This window comes from Ursus arctos, chromosome X (assembly GCF_023065955.2).
Source record: "Ursus arctos isolate Adak ecotype North America chromosome X, UrsArc2.0, whole genome shotgun sequence".
Taxonomy (NCBI): Eukaryota; Metazoa; Chordata; class Mammalia; order Carnivora; family Ursidae; genus Ursus; species Ursus arctos.
The window spans coordinates 22,034,243-22,050,941 of record NC_079873.1 but is presented as its reverse complement, the minus strand read 5'-3'; positions in this window follow the sequence as shown (position 1 = coordinate 22,050,941).

Here is a 16,699-nt window from a genome sequence, read left to right as displayed (position 1 = left end):
TTTCTAGTTACACTTCTTTTCTTAAAGTTTATTTTGTCTAGCATCAGTTTACCCATTCCAGCTTTCTTGTGCTTACTTTTGTTATATTTTTTATATCATTATTTTATACCTAACCGTATCTTTAAATATAAGTTGTGTGTCATGTAAATAGCATATAATTGGGACTTAGTTTTTGTTGGTTTTTTTTCTAATCTAATCTGACAATCTCCACTTTTAATTGGAATGTTTAGGTCTTTTTACATTTAGTTACTATTAATATAGTTTGCTTTAAAATGTCAACTTTAAGTGCCCTTCATTTTCTATGTCCCGTCTCTTTTTGTTTCTCTATTTTTACTTTTGTGCATACTTCTGTGTTTATTAAACATTTTTTATTATTCATATTAAGTTCCTCTATTGGATTTTTATCCGAGTCAGGTTGAAACATGTCCACATATTCTTTGATACTTTTTTCATTCAATAAATAAAGTTTATGGTTCTTCTAAGGATTCTGGGTCAAACTCAAACTCTTTAATCAATGGAATGCAGTGGTTTTGAGGCGATATAAATTTCTGGGCTGAAATTCCAATCAACTGCCATTACCAACTGCCACCAATGGAGGGCGCCATCTTAGCCCTTCGCTCAGTGTTCTTTCCACATATTTCATTGGCTCCCAGTTTCTATCACGTGTTACTTCCCTTCAGCCAGAAAAACTTCCGGTAGCAACGTGAATTAGATTGTCAACAGACAAATTGTCTCAGGTTTGTTTATGTGAATGTGTTTTATTTCATTCTCAGTTTGGAAGGATAATCTTGCTGAATATAGATGTCATTGATGATGGTTTTATTTTTTCTTTCATTCTGGTTGTAGTTCTCCATTGTTGCTTTTGAGAAGGCAGCCATCCTCTCAAAGCCCGCAATGACATCGCCTCACAACAGCAGCTTGGCTTCTAACAGGAGGTTAGTTGCCTTTTAAATCATTGTTTACATGTTGGTAAATGTCTTTATTTCTTTGGCAATGTTGGTGGAAATGCATTTGTTAATTTCATCAGTATTATTTATATTTCGTGTATATGTCGAATATGCTGTATGCTAAAACGTCAAAATTTATAGCTGTTTTTCAATCAAAAGTGTTGAATTTATACAAAGTAATTTATATAAATGCAGTTATCTGACAGTAACATCACGTAAAGCAAAAGGGGGGTAAGCTAGCATAAAAGTAACAAAAGCAAAAAAACCCCGAAATTTTCTTTATTTCTTATTAAAATAGGTTTGAATAAATTAGATGCTAATTAAAATAATTTAAGCATATTTCTGAGCATAATCTCAAAATAGTAAAACCTTTTTCCTTATAATTGTTAATCTGCTTCTAATGTTGACCTGGATGAGAAATTTTATGAATAGACTGACTTTTACTAAAGAAAATGAAGTGACACTTGTATTACCTATAGCAAAAATTCTTATATTTACAGTAATTATATAACATTCAGCTTGCACAAAACATTTTATATTGTGTAATTTATATAAAATAATTAAAATAAGAATCAATGCGATAATTTATTAAACATAAGTGAAAGTAAAATGAATATTCATATTTTCACATGTGCTTAATATGTAATAATTTGGGTATTTCAAATAATAATTAAATGATTGTGTAACAAATAGTATTTGTAGAAAATATCAAAGGATAAATACAAAAAAGTATAAAATACCTGTGAGTATATTAAATATGCTTAGTATTTAATGTAAATTAAATAAAAGATAATTTTTATATTTTTACCCTAGTATCAGATTATGAAGGAATTTAAAATGTTATTGTGTTTTGAAAAGAAATTTGACACTGTTCCACAAATTTTATATTTGCCTGCCCTTTTCATAGAAATTCCGCTTCTAGAACTGTATCTGACACAGCTGCTTAAACATGTACTGGGAAGGGGGCTCCTTAAGATAGGAGCTCTGATGTTCCAGCTCCCTGTTTGTTCGCCCCAGCAATGGCTCTCCCTTCCAGGCTCTCCGCCCCCTTTAAGAATTAACTTCAGAAAGGCAGTAAGAGTGGGGAAGCTCCCAGACTCAGGGGGTGGGGGTGACCTGTCTCAAAGAGAAGGCCTAGTCGGCTGATCCACCAACTGAATTCCCCCTCAGGTCCAGACTGGACCAGGAGGGCTTTAAGTTATTTCTGGTTATACTGTGTTCCTTTATTCAATTGCAAAAAGAAAGTGCTCCTTGTAGGGCCCAGGCTCTTAGCAGCAGTGTAGCACTCTCCCCTTCTTTGATTAAACCACTTTTTTCTTTTTTTTTAAGTACATGAAAAGCAGAACAGTTGTAAAATAAAGTGTGTCCATACAGTGAATATTATACCACTTTTACAATCACTCTGTTAAATCTATATATACTCACAGAAAACATTTTCAAGACACAATGTCGATTAAAAAGATAAATTGAAGACTTTCAAATAAGCGTACAGATGTATAAATACATTATTTATGTAACTATGTATGTGTGTTTGCATTTGCTAATACACACGTTTGATTGCTAATCATGGTTTCCTTCCACAAAGGGAAATACATTTGCATTTTTTTGCAAGTTTTAAGATAAGTACATGTGGTATTTGTAACTAATGTAAAAGTCAAAGAAATAGTCACATGAAGACATAATATTAAAGGTTATTTTGAAATATCTACAATCCTGCTTTTTGTCTCTACCAAATTGCCTTTTTGGGTAATTTTATGTTAATAGATTCATACAATATGTGGTGTAATTTGTCTTGCTTCCTTCATTTGGCGTCGGGTTTTAGAGGTTCATCCATGTTCTAGCATGTATCAGAAATCAGTTCCTTCTCATTGCTGACTTAGAATTCCGTTGTGTGGTTAATAACCACTTATTGTTTACCTGTTTATGAATTGATAGAGATTATAGTTCCTCCCAGATTTTGGATATAATAAATAAAGTGGCTATGAACATTTTTGTAGAAGTAGATAAATACCTACTTGGGGTAAATACCTAGAAGTAGAGGGGTTGGATCATATGGTAGAGTATGTTTAACTTTTTAAGAAAATGCCTAAATGTTTTCCAAGTTATTGTACCATTTTGTAAACTCAGCATCATTCTGTGAAGTTCCAGTTGTTCCACATCCACATCAACTTTTGGCTTTGTGACACTTTTAAAATTTACCCCTTAGAGAAGGTAGGAATTGCTATCCAATTATGGATTTTATTTTTATTTCCCTGGAAGACTAAAGGTGTTGGGAATTTGATCATGTGCTTATTGAATATTCTCTAGTGAAATATTTACTAAAGGTAAATTGTGTGTATATTTAAAAGTTATTTTCTGATTATTGATTGAGATAATTCTTTATGCATTCTGGATACAAGTCCCTTTTTCAGATATATCTGTTATAAATATTTTCTCCAGATCTGTGCCTTGTTTTCATTTTTTAACTTTTAGAAAGAGAAGTTTATATATTTGATGAAATACATTTTATTTTTTAAAAAAGATTTATGTATTTATTTGTGAGAGACAGAGAGAGAGAGAGCACATGAGTGGGGGGCGGGCAGAGGGAGAGAATCTTCCAAGTAGACTCGCCTCTGAGAGCAGAGCCTAATGTGGTGCTCTATCTCACAACTCATGAGACCACGACCTGAGCCAAACCTAAGAGTCAGACGCTTACCCAGCTGAGCCACCCAGGCACTCCACATGTTATCTTTTTTTTATCCTAACAAATCTTTTTCTATAGCAAGGATTGAAAGATTTTCTCCTATGTGCATGTTTATAGTTTGTACTTTTATATTGAAGTCTAAGATCTATTTCAAGTTCATTTGTGTAGTGTGAAATTCATATCCAAATGCATTTTTCCACATGGTTATTCAGTTGTTACAGTAGTTATTGAATAACTCTTCTTTCTTTCATTAGATTGGTTTGGCATCCTTGTCAAAAATTAACTGGCCAAATTTCTAGACTTTCTGTTCTGTTCCATTGTCTCTTTATGCCAATACTATACCCTCTTGAATATTGAATATAAGAAGTTCTGAAATCAGGTAGTAAAGATCCTTCAACTTGTTTTAAAGTTTTGGGCTATTCAGAAAATTTATGTATATGTATCTGATATTTCTGAGTGTATTTAAGGTTTTGATTTCATTGTTACTCTCTGTATTTATGCAAGATGATAGCAATTTGGAAATAAGCAAAACTTCCTTTAGTTGTCAAAAAAGTGAGTTGCACATTGTTACTGAAACATTATCAGTAGAAATAAACAGGGCTTGGAATGGGAACAGATCAAGAAAAAAAATGTCTCTACATAGTATCCAACAGTGATACCTAAACTCAGAAAGAAAGCATTATTTCGTTCAGAACCTTCAACAATGATTTATTTTATCCTCTCTGAATTTTACCTGTCTCTAACAGTTAACAGTTATTTCCTGGGCATTCATCCTAGATTGTTGCTAAGCAATGACTGTAAGCTTGTACCTTCTCAGTTTACCATTTGCTACACAGAATTTCTTGCATAAATCTTTGCCAAAATATTGCTTTTTTATTCTACAAATTAATAAAGTACACCTATCTTATGTAGAACTTAATATAATTTTTTTCTCAGTAATGCAGTCTTTAGGGAGGCAAAATTAAATTTGTTGGGTCATTGACTCATAGAATTTGGTTAATTTGTAATTACTTTTTTTAGTACACACACACACACACACACACACACACACACACAGAGGCAATTGAACAGGGTCTACATAAAAGAAAAGCAGACCATATCATCACTATGACATATGGTTCATCTGATTTTATTCAGCTCATTTCCCTGGAAGAGATGCCTGCTGGGAACTGTATCTTTTCTACTTATTTTGAATGTACTAAAAGACCAATTATAAACACTGGCACAGCATTTTATAATCTTATTTGTACTTTTATATTTTATTTTACAAACTTGTTTTAGTTTATTTTTCTATGGATCAAGTAAACCATCCAGACTTGTTGGGATAGTGGTAATGATACTTACTGCAGTCACAGTAAAAGAGTCCAAATCTTGGAATGAGGCTTAGTGAGTCCTTAAGCAAATAATTACATTTCTATAAACCTCAACTAACTTTATTGGAAAAATGAAGATAATAATTATTTCCTCCTAAACTGAGAAACTGTACAAATATATGCAATCCTCTACAACAAAGTTTGTTGTTATATTTCAGCCAAGAAATTATGATCAAGGTCTATTTTTTTAAAAAAAGATTTATTTCTTTTAGAAAGAGAGCATGTGAACACATGAGTGGGGGGAGGGGCAGAAGGAGAGGGAGAGAGAGAGAATCTCCAGTTGACTCCCCACTGAGCAGGAAGCCCAATGGGGGCTCGATCTCACGACCCTGAGATCATGACCTGAGGTGAAATCAAAAGTTGTATGCTTAACCACTGAGCCACCCAGGCACTCCTCAAGGTCTCTTTCTTAGAACAGGGAAACATCTTTTCACTTCTTCTCCCCTCTTTTAATGTTTCTAACAATATTTTTTCTATGCTGATACCAACTTTTACATAATTCTAACTATTTAAATGATAGGAAAATATTTCACTTCTCTCTGTATTTATTTAGGTTTCTTTATTAAGTAGAACTTAAAAGGTTGTCCTTCTGTAGATGTTATCATGTTTTCTTTGCATCACAGATCAAGTCACTATTTGTCTTTCTCTTTGTAATTTGCGCAGTGAAATTCTCTGAGATCCAAAGTGAATTTAGAATTCACTCAAAGTCACTCAGGTCACTCAAAATGTATATTTTGGTATCTTGTGTTAACACTAGATAGAATTTTTTGTCCAATAGTCAACTATTTGTCCTAACACTATTTAATAAATAATACTTTTTAACCCACTAAACTGGGGGTTTTATCTATATATCTTAAAATTTTATATATAAGAGAGTTTATTTCTGGGCTAACTCATTTAATCTATTTATTTACCATTACCATACTTCTTTTGTATTAGATAATAATTTTAGTATCTCTTAGCCAAGGTTTCCTGCAGTCCCAATTTCCAAAATTCTATTACGATTGCTTTGCTCTTAATTCCTCCCCATTCATTTGAGTTCGTTTTGGTTAATAAGAAGATAATCATCTTGGAACCAAATTACACACTTTTTAGAAGAGATATAACTGAGCCAGTAGAGATAGGAAAGGAGACCGAATTACCACTTTTGGGAAAAATATTCTCTCCCTTATTTATGTACTGGGCCATTGGAAAAGAAAAAGGTACAACTTAAACAATAGAGGTTTTTTCATGGCTGAAATACTGTACTTGCCAGGTCATATAATAATCTAAGTATAATACTACCATTACTTAGATCATTATAGTTACATCCCTTTAAATGTTTGTTTAGGAGTAAGGACAAAGAATTAAACTATGGGATTGTTTGGGTGATTAAATTGTAGCTCATAATGGTTTAACCATTCTTTTTTCTTTCTTTTTTTTTTTTTTTTATGTTACGTTAGTCACCATACAGTACATCATTAGTTTTTGATGTAGTGTTCCATGATTCATTGTTTGTGTATAACACCCAGTGCTCCATGCATGGTTTAACTGTTCTGAGACTGATGCATAAAGATTTCTGGATATGTCAGAGCTACATTGTTATATTCAGCAAAGAAACAGGGACACTCGTTAGAATGAAGAGAAATCAGCATAAGTGTTACTTTTCCCTTGTTAGCAAGGTAATTATTCAGTTGATACTCAGAGAGTAAGGCACTCTTAAAAAGAAAAAAAAAAAGATAAATCAAAGAGAAGGTTCTGCTTTTAGAACACTTTATTCTGAATTGTAAGATATCTGCATAAATACTTTTAATGCATACTAGAATGTGGTGAATGCCAAAATGAAAGTCACTGGGGATGATGGACTTTAGAGGGGGAGAAGTTACTGTCATACCCAGCAATCTGGTATGTCTTCATGGTTGACTTGGCATGTGAGCTACACCTTGACAGATGGTTTAGATTTGGGGTTGATGAGATGGCATCACTGGAAGAGTTGAGACAAAGCCACTGAGGGGCAGAGACTTAGTATATATTCAGGAGAAACTAGGTAATTTATTTTGGCTAAAATATAAGAGTGTGTGAGAAAAAACAGTGGGAGATAATTTTGGAAAGACAATTAGAGGCCAGATGGCAAAATATCTTGAACAGTAGCTATTAGATTTTGGATTTTATTTTGTTGGTAATTTGGGGCCTGTGAAGTATTTTTTTAAGGCATTGCTGTGAATGGTGCTATGCTTTAGAAAGGTTACGAAACGGATTATCTTCCTAGATAAGCAGTTAGACGGGCATTCATATAGTACTAGTGAGAGTCTAAGATTCTAAAATCTTAAATCACTAGGTTCAGAAAGGTTTAGATAATGTTATCTTACCAATGGTCATGAAAGTTTATCTACTAAGCCATTTCTCCTTTTGCACTATCATGTTTGATGTCAAATTAATATTTTTTCTTGTTTTTACCTTTATTTAAAGAAAGATGTTAATATCCTTTGAAAGAAGTTAACTGAAGTATTCATTGCCTTTGAAATTATTAGAATAACAAATGTGATATGAAATATTAAAGATTTCTAATGCATTAAAATAATTATAAAAGATCATGTCATTTGAACATAAATTGCATTGTATCTATTTCATATATACATTTTTTTCTCAATATAGTTATAAATCAGTGTACCTTCAAGGTATCTCTGCTATACCCAGATTAAGATATTGGAATATCACTACAGGTTAATTTAGTGTTTCATGTGAGATTATTCGTTTTATTTAATTTTTATATAAAACCCATAGTCACCAGAAAACCTTCATTTTATTTATCATGTGCATTATTTATTGAATTATGGATATATGCAGTTGGTATTCATTTTGATAAACACTAAAAATGTAAATGAAGTCAACTCAATAATTAACTTGAGTGCTCATGCATTAAAAGAAATGACTAAAGAAGTAGCAAAATCTAGTTGTAACTGCTGGTAGTCCATTAGTGGAAACCAAATCAATTCTTAGTGACACATAATCTCGTTACATTGCAATAGCTAATGGATAATTTTTATTAAAAGTCAAATGTCGGGGTGCCTGGGTAGCGCAGTTGTTAAGCGTCTGCCTTCAGCTCAGGGCGTGATCCCGGCATTCCGGGATCGAGTCCCACATCGGGCTCCTCTGCTGGGAGCCTGCTTCTTCCTCTCCCACTCCGCCTGCTTGTGTTCCCTCTCTCGCTGGCTGTCTCTCTGTCACATAAATAAATAAAAAATCTTTAAAGAAAAAAAAAGTCAAATGTATAAAACATTGTTACTGTGCATTTTGTTTAGGAACTAACATTGATGCCCTATAAAAGACTGTAGCATAGGAATTTAGAAAACTGACAGGGATCAGGCTTTGTAATTCTTAGCACGTGAGGAGATTTTCAGATTTAATGTTTATTAGTTTTGCATGTGTGAAGTTGCAGTTGTTGTCATATACTTGATCACTGCTGTCTTTTCAGTTGAGATGCTAACATATGGAAATATGTGGGAGTTATATAGGACCTACTAATGGACTGGATACAATAGAAAAACAAAAGATTGACCCCTAGATTGTGGTTTGCCTAACAGAATGGCTTCATGGTTTCTGTCTTGTGCAGTTAGGGCTGCCATAACAAAGTACCATAGATTAGGTGGCTTATAAAAAACAAATTTATTTCTCACAGTTCTGGGGCCTGGAGGTCTGAGATCAGAGTGCAAGTATGAACAGGTTGTGATGAGGGCCCTCATCCATGTTGTAGACTCTCATCTTCTTGTGTCCCCCCCATGGCAGAAAGAGGGCTTGAAAACTCTCTGGATTTCCTTTTATTAGGGCACTTATCCCATTTGTGAGGGCTCCATCCTCATGATCCAATTTCTCCCAAAGGCCCCACCTCCTAATATTATCGCAGTTGGGGTAGGGTTTCAACATACGAGTTTTAGGAGGACACAGGCATTCAACCCATAATAGCTACCACTCACAGATAGTAGTGAGTGTAAGAAAAACAGAGCCAAGAGATAAAAATCTCAATAGCCTTTTACATATGATCTTGAAATACCTTTTATCTGATTGGGTAGAAATGGCAAGAATGCCATTAGATGTTAAGATATGGACTTCAGCAGTGAGATCTGTAACAGGGAGATGTTTTTTGGGAGCTGTTAGGATATAAATTGCTAATTGAAAGCATAAAAGTAAACTGGACTGCTCAAAAATAGTGAAAAGAGGATAAACTGGTGTCCTGGGATTGAGGCTTGGGGTATTTAATCATTGACTGCCTTAGAAAACAAGTCCAAGGAAAGGCAGCCAAAAAGGGTAAAGCCATTCAGAAGAGGGACTGCCACAGCAACTTGGGGAACAAAATAATTAAAAGTGCTACTGAGGGGCCCCTGGGTGGCTCAGTCGGTTAAGCATCCAACTTTGGTTTCGGCTCAGGTCATGATCTCAAGGTCATGAGATTGAGTACCATGTGGGGCTCCGTGCTTAGTGTGGAGCCTGCTTGAGATTTGCTCTCTCCCTCTCCGCCCCCCAACCCGCTCTTACATGCACACACGTGTGCACTCTCTCTCAAATAAAATCTTTAAAGAAAAAGTGCTGAGATTAGTTTTATGAATAATTAATGATAATCTTTAACAGTTATTGAATGATTACTGTTTTCTTAGTACTAAGTACTTTATCTGGATTGATTCATTAGTCTTCAGTAACAGCATAAGGTACTATTATCTTTGTTCATCAATGAGAAAAACAGGGTTAGAGGAAGTAAGAAACATATGCAAATTAACACAGGTAGTAATTGGTGTGTATGGGATTGGAACCCAGGCAACATAAGTCCAGAGATTGCACACTTAGCCTATATGATCCATTTCATCCCAATCGTCTGAAAAAAATCCTCTTTGAATTTTTTCCTGTATGTGAAAGATAAACAGAAATTTGTCAATAGAGAAAGGATTGAAGGCTGTCACAATTGTGCTTTATTCTATGCTCATGTGATGTTCTGTTGAATGATAGAGTGAAGTGATACTGACTTCTCTTGAGCCTCCAAACTCAAGGAGTCATGTAAGGATCCTTGAGTGACAAGACGATGATATCACACATGGTATTTTGGTTAGTTCTGACATTGTCTTGAAGAATTACATTCCAGTTTTCCTTTAAGGAATTATGCATCCAGAGATCTCAATTTCAAAGGTTTAAGTAAAGATAACCCCAACCCTATTTCTGCTAGGGTTGCATAAACTAAGTATATCAAAAAAGAGTGTCGTGCTCAACTGCCCAAAGAATTGATTGATACTGGCTTTTTTGATATATAAAACTCTGTTTTGGGGGTGCCTGGCTAGCTCATTTGGTAGAACATGCAACTCTTAATTTTAGGGTCACTACACTGGGAGTAGAGCATACTAAAAACAAACACAAAACAAAACAATTCTGTTTTTAAAAATTTGGAATTCTAACTCTATTAAGATAATATAAAAATCTCTTTTAAATTTGCTGCCTTGATTTCTTCTAGAAGTTTAATTCCTTGCTACTGCCCTAATCTGTGGAGATTACAATGTTATTCTCCTAGACTGCTATGTCATGTTGAGGCTGGAGCAGGGTCCTAAAAATACCACAGCAGATTTAGTTGTGGATTCAAGGCAACTGTCCAGAGAGTTTAAGTGAGGATCATTCCACACGTAATTAGTAATTCCCATGTTATTTGAATTACATGAAGTGTGTTCACACTTTAGCATCATTTATTCCTTGGTGCACTCGAGATCTCTAACACCACCCTCAAGATAGATGATTTCTTAAGAGAATTCACAGAAACCAGGAAAGCTATTAAACTTAAAATTGCAGTTTATTACAGCAAAAAGATACATATGACAATCAGGAAAGGGAAAGGGCACAGGGGGAGGAATCCAGGAGACACCAGGCATGGCTTCCAGTTACTCTCTTCCTGTAGAGTTGCACACACACACATTTTTCCAGCACTAACGTGCTGCGGCACATGCAGAATGTTGACAGTCTTGGTCACGTAAGCATGGAGCGTGTCCACCGCTGACCTTAGCAACTCCATCTCCAGCCCTCATGGACAACACACTGAGGCAGGATGCCTCAATGCTTCAAAGTGCCAGACATTATCAAAACAGATATTTACCGTAAATCACATCACTAGCATCAAGTATCTGGTATGGCCCAAAGCATCAGATATACAAACACATGCTTATCAGGTAGGATATTCTAAGGGCTCAGAGGTTACATGTCAGGAGCTGGACAAGGGCCAGCCCTGAAGAAGTTAGGCAAGTAGAGGCTTTGAGCAATCCAGGCCTCAGAGTTAAACTTCGAAGTTACTTTTTATGTATAGTATTATAATATTATGAATCGTATTATGTATGTTACTTTTATGTATAGTATTTGTCCTACATAATGTCTTAGTGATTTCTTGGTATATGTGAAAATGATTTCTAACTTTCTGTTTTCATTTTCCATTTTATAAAACACTTTTAATTCTAATTCTTTTACTTCTAATTCTCATGACTTTGAGTTGTCCAGTATTGCCTAAAAATATATGCAATCATAACTACTTATATGTTTACAAAATAGTTATCTTTCAGTATTTTCTGATATTGCTGGGCCTTCTTGTTTTTGTCTAATTAAATGAATTTAACTTCTGGGGAAATTTTTAGATGACTGAGGTGATAATTTTCTCATTGCTAAATTAAATGAGAAAATAGAGAAGTCTTCAGCATGTGCAATAAGTGTGACACGAGAGAAAACAGAGTAAGCATTTTTTATGAATTATAGAGTTATTGTGACATATATATATGTGTGTATATATACACACATATATATATGAGATTGAAAAATGTGACAGGTCCTGATGCAGTTGTATTTCAAAAATGCAGAAAACACAAAACAGTAATATTTTTCTAGGAAGAAAAATAAGAAAAATAAGAAACTGTTTTATAATTGAGAAGAAACATGAATGTGACCATGATAGGCACTGAAATAATAAACAAGCAAACAAAAACATTAACAAAGACATGGTAATAGAAGCTAAGGGCAAATAATTAATTAATTGGACATCTGTTTTTTGCTCTTTTCACTGTCCAGTTCCCATTTTTCTGGTGCATCTTTAGGAGACAACCCCAAATTTTACTTCCTTACACCTCAGGGGAGAAGATATGACTCCACTAATCAATCCTCCATCCCCCTGGCCAAAGTGCTTGGTCTAGGGGGGAATCCATAATCCTTGTTAGGTCAGTGTGAGGTCTTTTCCTGACATTGATGGAAACACAAGTTTTTTTTCCTGCTGTATTTGGTAAATTTGGACAAGAGAACAGTGGCTATCAAACTAACTGCACAATAAATCCCGAGGGGATTTGTTACAGCCTGTTACCCAGGTCACAACCTACATCAACTAAATCAAAATTTCTGGTTTATAAAATCTGTGCTTCACTTGAGTTTACAGACTCCTTAGGGAATTCTGATTGGCGTTCGGTGTTAAAAACCCATGACCTCGAGAATAGCGATTCTCAAACTTTCGGATGCCCCTGCATCAAGAGTGGGCTTGATAAAAACTAGATTGTTTAGCCCAACCACACCATTTCTTTTTCGTGAGGTATGGGGAGGTGGGATGGAGAATTTGTATTTCTATTAATTGCCCAGGTGATGCTGATTCTGGATCAGACTTTGAAAATCACAGCACTACTCTGTGAAGGTTTGCATATGATAGTGAAAAAGATGCTTTGCTTTTGAAGAGAGGAAAACATTAGAAGTTAAAAAAAAAAAAAACTGGGGTGCCCGGGGGGCCTAGTTGGTTAAGTGTCCGGCTGTTGATTTCGGCTCAGGTCACAATCTCAGGGTCTTGAATCTGAGCTCCATGTCCTGCTCTGCGCTCAGTGGGGAGTCTGCTTGAGGATTTTTCTCTTTCTGCCTCTGCCCCTGCCCCCACTGGCATTCTCTCTCTCTCTCTCTCTCTCTCTCCCTCTCTCCCTCCCTCTCTCTCTCTCATATAAATAAATGTATCTTTAGGAAAAAAAGGCAGAAATTTCAAGTAACTATAGTGTTATAGGTCGACCTCAGTGGTTGACTTTTGAGAGCTTGTATTTAGAAGATTCCAGTGTATGTCACTGATGCTGTTTAGTGGTCACATTACGAGGTCTGGCAGTGGGTCAGTATGACTAGTGGTGATAACCACTATGTGATGTGCTTATACTAAAGCTGCACTACATCTTAAGGTTTTCATCTCGTTGCACCTTCACTACCCAGGGAAGGTATTCAGATACGTCTAGTGTAGCAATAAGGAAACTGAAGATCAGAGTTAAGTATTTTGCATGAGGCCACAGAACAAATAAGTGGGAGAACTGAGATTGGAAACTAGAAAAACCGACTCCAAAACCTATGCTAATGCACAAGATTAGGAGGTGGAGATGGTTTCATAGCAGATGGAGGTAACTGGCCCATGTCCTTCAGTGTGGGGAAACCTCTGGTATGAGGTCAATCTGAGGACACAGCAGTATGTAGCCACCACTAAAATGTAGCTTCAGGTCTGTTTCCACACGTCTTGAGGAGGATTTAAAAATGTACCGAGTGTGCCAATAATTCAAGTGTTCTGAGTTAAGGTACTGTGGGTCAGATATATCCCTGAATATCTGCATTCCTCTGGATATTAAAAGCTCCTGTTAAGTGAGAGGGTGGCCCAAGACTTCAAAGACGAAAACACTGCATGCCAAATAACCTATTCCCAAATGAGGTGGTATATGATCTTGCAAAGGACCTCACCAGACCTGGTTCTGCCGCCATCAGCCCGCTACTCAATTAAGATGTGCAAGAGAGTTGAGGTAGAAAAGAGAAAAAATTTCTTTTTCTCATTCTTCTACTATTTATCTACGTTTGTTAATTGTGCTCACATGTGATGTTACATTAGTTTCAGGTGTACAACACAGTGACTCCACAAGTCTGTGTGTTGTGCTGTGCCCCCCACAAGTGGAGGTACCGTCTGTCACCGTACAGCTGTAATACAACACCATTGACTGTGTTCCTATGCTGTTCCTTTTATCCCAGTGACTTACTCATTCCATAACTGGAAGCCTGTGTCTCCCACTTTCCTTCACCCATTTTTCCCGTTCACACCCTTGCAACCATCAGTTTGTTCTCTGTATTTTTGGGTCTATTTCTGCTTTTGGTTTGTTAATTCATCTGTTTTGTTTTTTAGATTCCACATGTAAGTGAAATCTTTCTCTGACTTATTTCACTTAGCATAATACCCTCTAGGTCCATCCATGTTGCCGTGAATGGCAAGCTCTCATTCTTTTTATGGCTGAGTAATATTCCGTTGTATATATATACTACATCTGCTTTATCCATTTATCTATCAGTGGACACTTGGGCTGCTTCTGTGTCTTGGCTATTGTAAATAATGCTGCAATAAACATAGGTGTTCATATATCTTTTTGAATTAGTGTTTTTGTTTTCTTTGGAGTTACTGTATCTTATGATATTTCTATTTTTAATTTTTTTGAGGAACCTACATACTGATTTCCACACTGGCTGCACCAATTTGCATTCCCACCAACAATGCACAAGGGTCCTCTTTTCTCCACATCCTCAACAACACTTGTTATTTTTGTCTTTTTCATTCTAGCCATTCTGATAAGTCTCTGAAGTAATATATCATTGTGGTTTTGATTTGCATTTCCCTGATGCCGAGTGATGTTGAGCATCTTTTCAAGTGTCTGTTAGCTATCTGGTTGTCTTCCTTGGAAAAGTGTCTAGTTATGTCTTCTGCCCATTTCTTAACTGGATTAATTTTTGGGGTGGGGTTGAGTTTTGTAAGTTCTTTATAGATTTTGGATACTAATCCTTTATCAGATAGGCCATTTACAGACATCTTCTCCCATTCCCTGGGCTGCCTTTTAGTTTTGTTGATTGTTTCCTTCACTGTGCAGAAGCTTTTTATCTTGATGAAGTCCCAAAAGTTCATTTTTGCTTTCGTTTCCTTTGCCTTTGGAGATGCGACTAGCAAGAAGTTACTATGGCTGAGGTCAAAGAGGTTGCTGCCTGTGTTCTCCTCTAGGATCTTGATTGTTTCCTATCTCACATTTAGGTGTTTCATCCATTTTGAATTTATTTTTGTGTATGGTGTAAGAAAGTGGTCCAGTTTCATTCTTCTCCATGTTGCAGTCCAGTTTTCCCAACACCATTTGTTGAAGAGACTGTCTTTTTTCCACTGGATATTCTTTCTTACTTTGTCGAAGATTAGTTGACCGTGCAGTTGTGGGTCCATTTCTGGGTTCTTTACTCTGTTCCATTGGTCTATGAGTCTGTTTTTGTGCCAGTACCATACTGTCTTGATGACTAGAGCTTTGTAATATAGCTTGAAATCCAGAATGGTGATGCTTCCAATTTTGTTTTGCTTTTTCAGGATTGCTTTGGTTATTCAGAGTCTTTTGTGGTTCCACACAAATTTTAGGATTATTTGCTCTAGCTGTGAAAAATGCTATTGGTAATTTGGTAAGGATTGCATTAAATGTGTAGATTGCTTTGGGTAGCATAGACATTTTAATAATGTTTGTTCTTCCAGTCCATGAACATGGAATACTTTTCCATTTTTTTGTGTCCTCTTCAATTTCAGTCATAAGTCTTCTATAATTTTCAGAGTACAGAACTTTACCTCTTTAGTTAGGTTTATTCCTAGGTATCTTATTGTTTTTGGTGCAGTTGCAAATTGAATTGATTCCTTAATTTCTTTTTCTGCTGCTTCATTATTGATGTATAGAAATGCAACATATTTCTGTACATTGATTTTATATCCTGCAACTTTGCTGAATTCATGTATTAGGTCTAGCAATTTTTTGATGGAGTCTTTCAGGTTTTCTACATAGAGTATCATGTCATCTGCAAATAGTGAAAGTTTGACTTCTTCCTTGCCAATTTGGATGCCTTTTATTTCTTTTTGTTGTCTAATTGGTCATACTAAGACTTCCAGTACTATGTTAAATGGTAATGGTGAGAGTGGACATCCTTGTCTCATCCCTGACTGTAGGGGAAAGCCTCTCAGTTTTTCCCCAGTGAGGATGATATTAGCTGTGGGTCTTTCATATATGGCCTTTATTATGTAGCCCTCATATCTATTTAAGAAGAATTGCTCTATAAATAGGTGTAGATTTGGTGTATCCCAACAGCAGGTGAATTCAAGCTCTTCCTACATTGCCATCCTGGACCAGAACTCCTTCGCAAAGTATTTTTAAAAGAGTTGTAATGGGAGGTATTTTCTCCAAACTCACGAGACAGGGAAAGATGGTTTTCTTATTCTCTCAAGCCTAGTGCAAAGGGCTTTAGAACATTTGTCCCCATCAAGGTCAGCCCAGTAGTAAATTCACTGCACATACAATGAGTGATCTTCAAAACTCTGAGAGAAAAGCAGCTCTTCAAGAAAGCCTACAATCCAAAAATAGATGTTTACATAACTGGTGCAAAGGAGCACTGGAGATGATCGATTATTGACACATTCTCTGAGAATGATGAGGAGCGCACAACACTGGAGAGAGCTGCAGGAACTCACACCTGTGGTGGTTTCCTCCTGTATGTTGTGGGCTGCTGCACTGATGGGGTGAAGTGACATTATTGACTGATGCAGAGGATCAGAAACTTCAGTGGTCAAAAGAGGATCCTCCTCAGTGATCACAGCAGTCCAGTAAGTGCTCTTCCTGTGCCATTCAGTGGATATTAAATAGCAGCATTCCCTA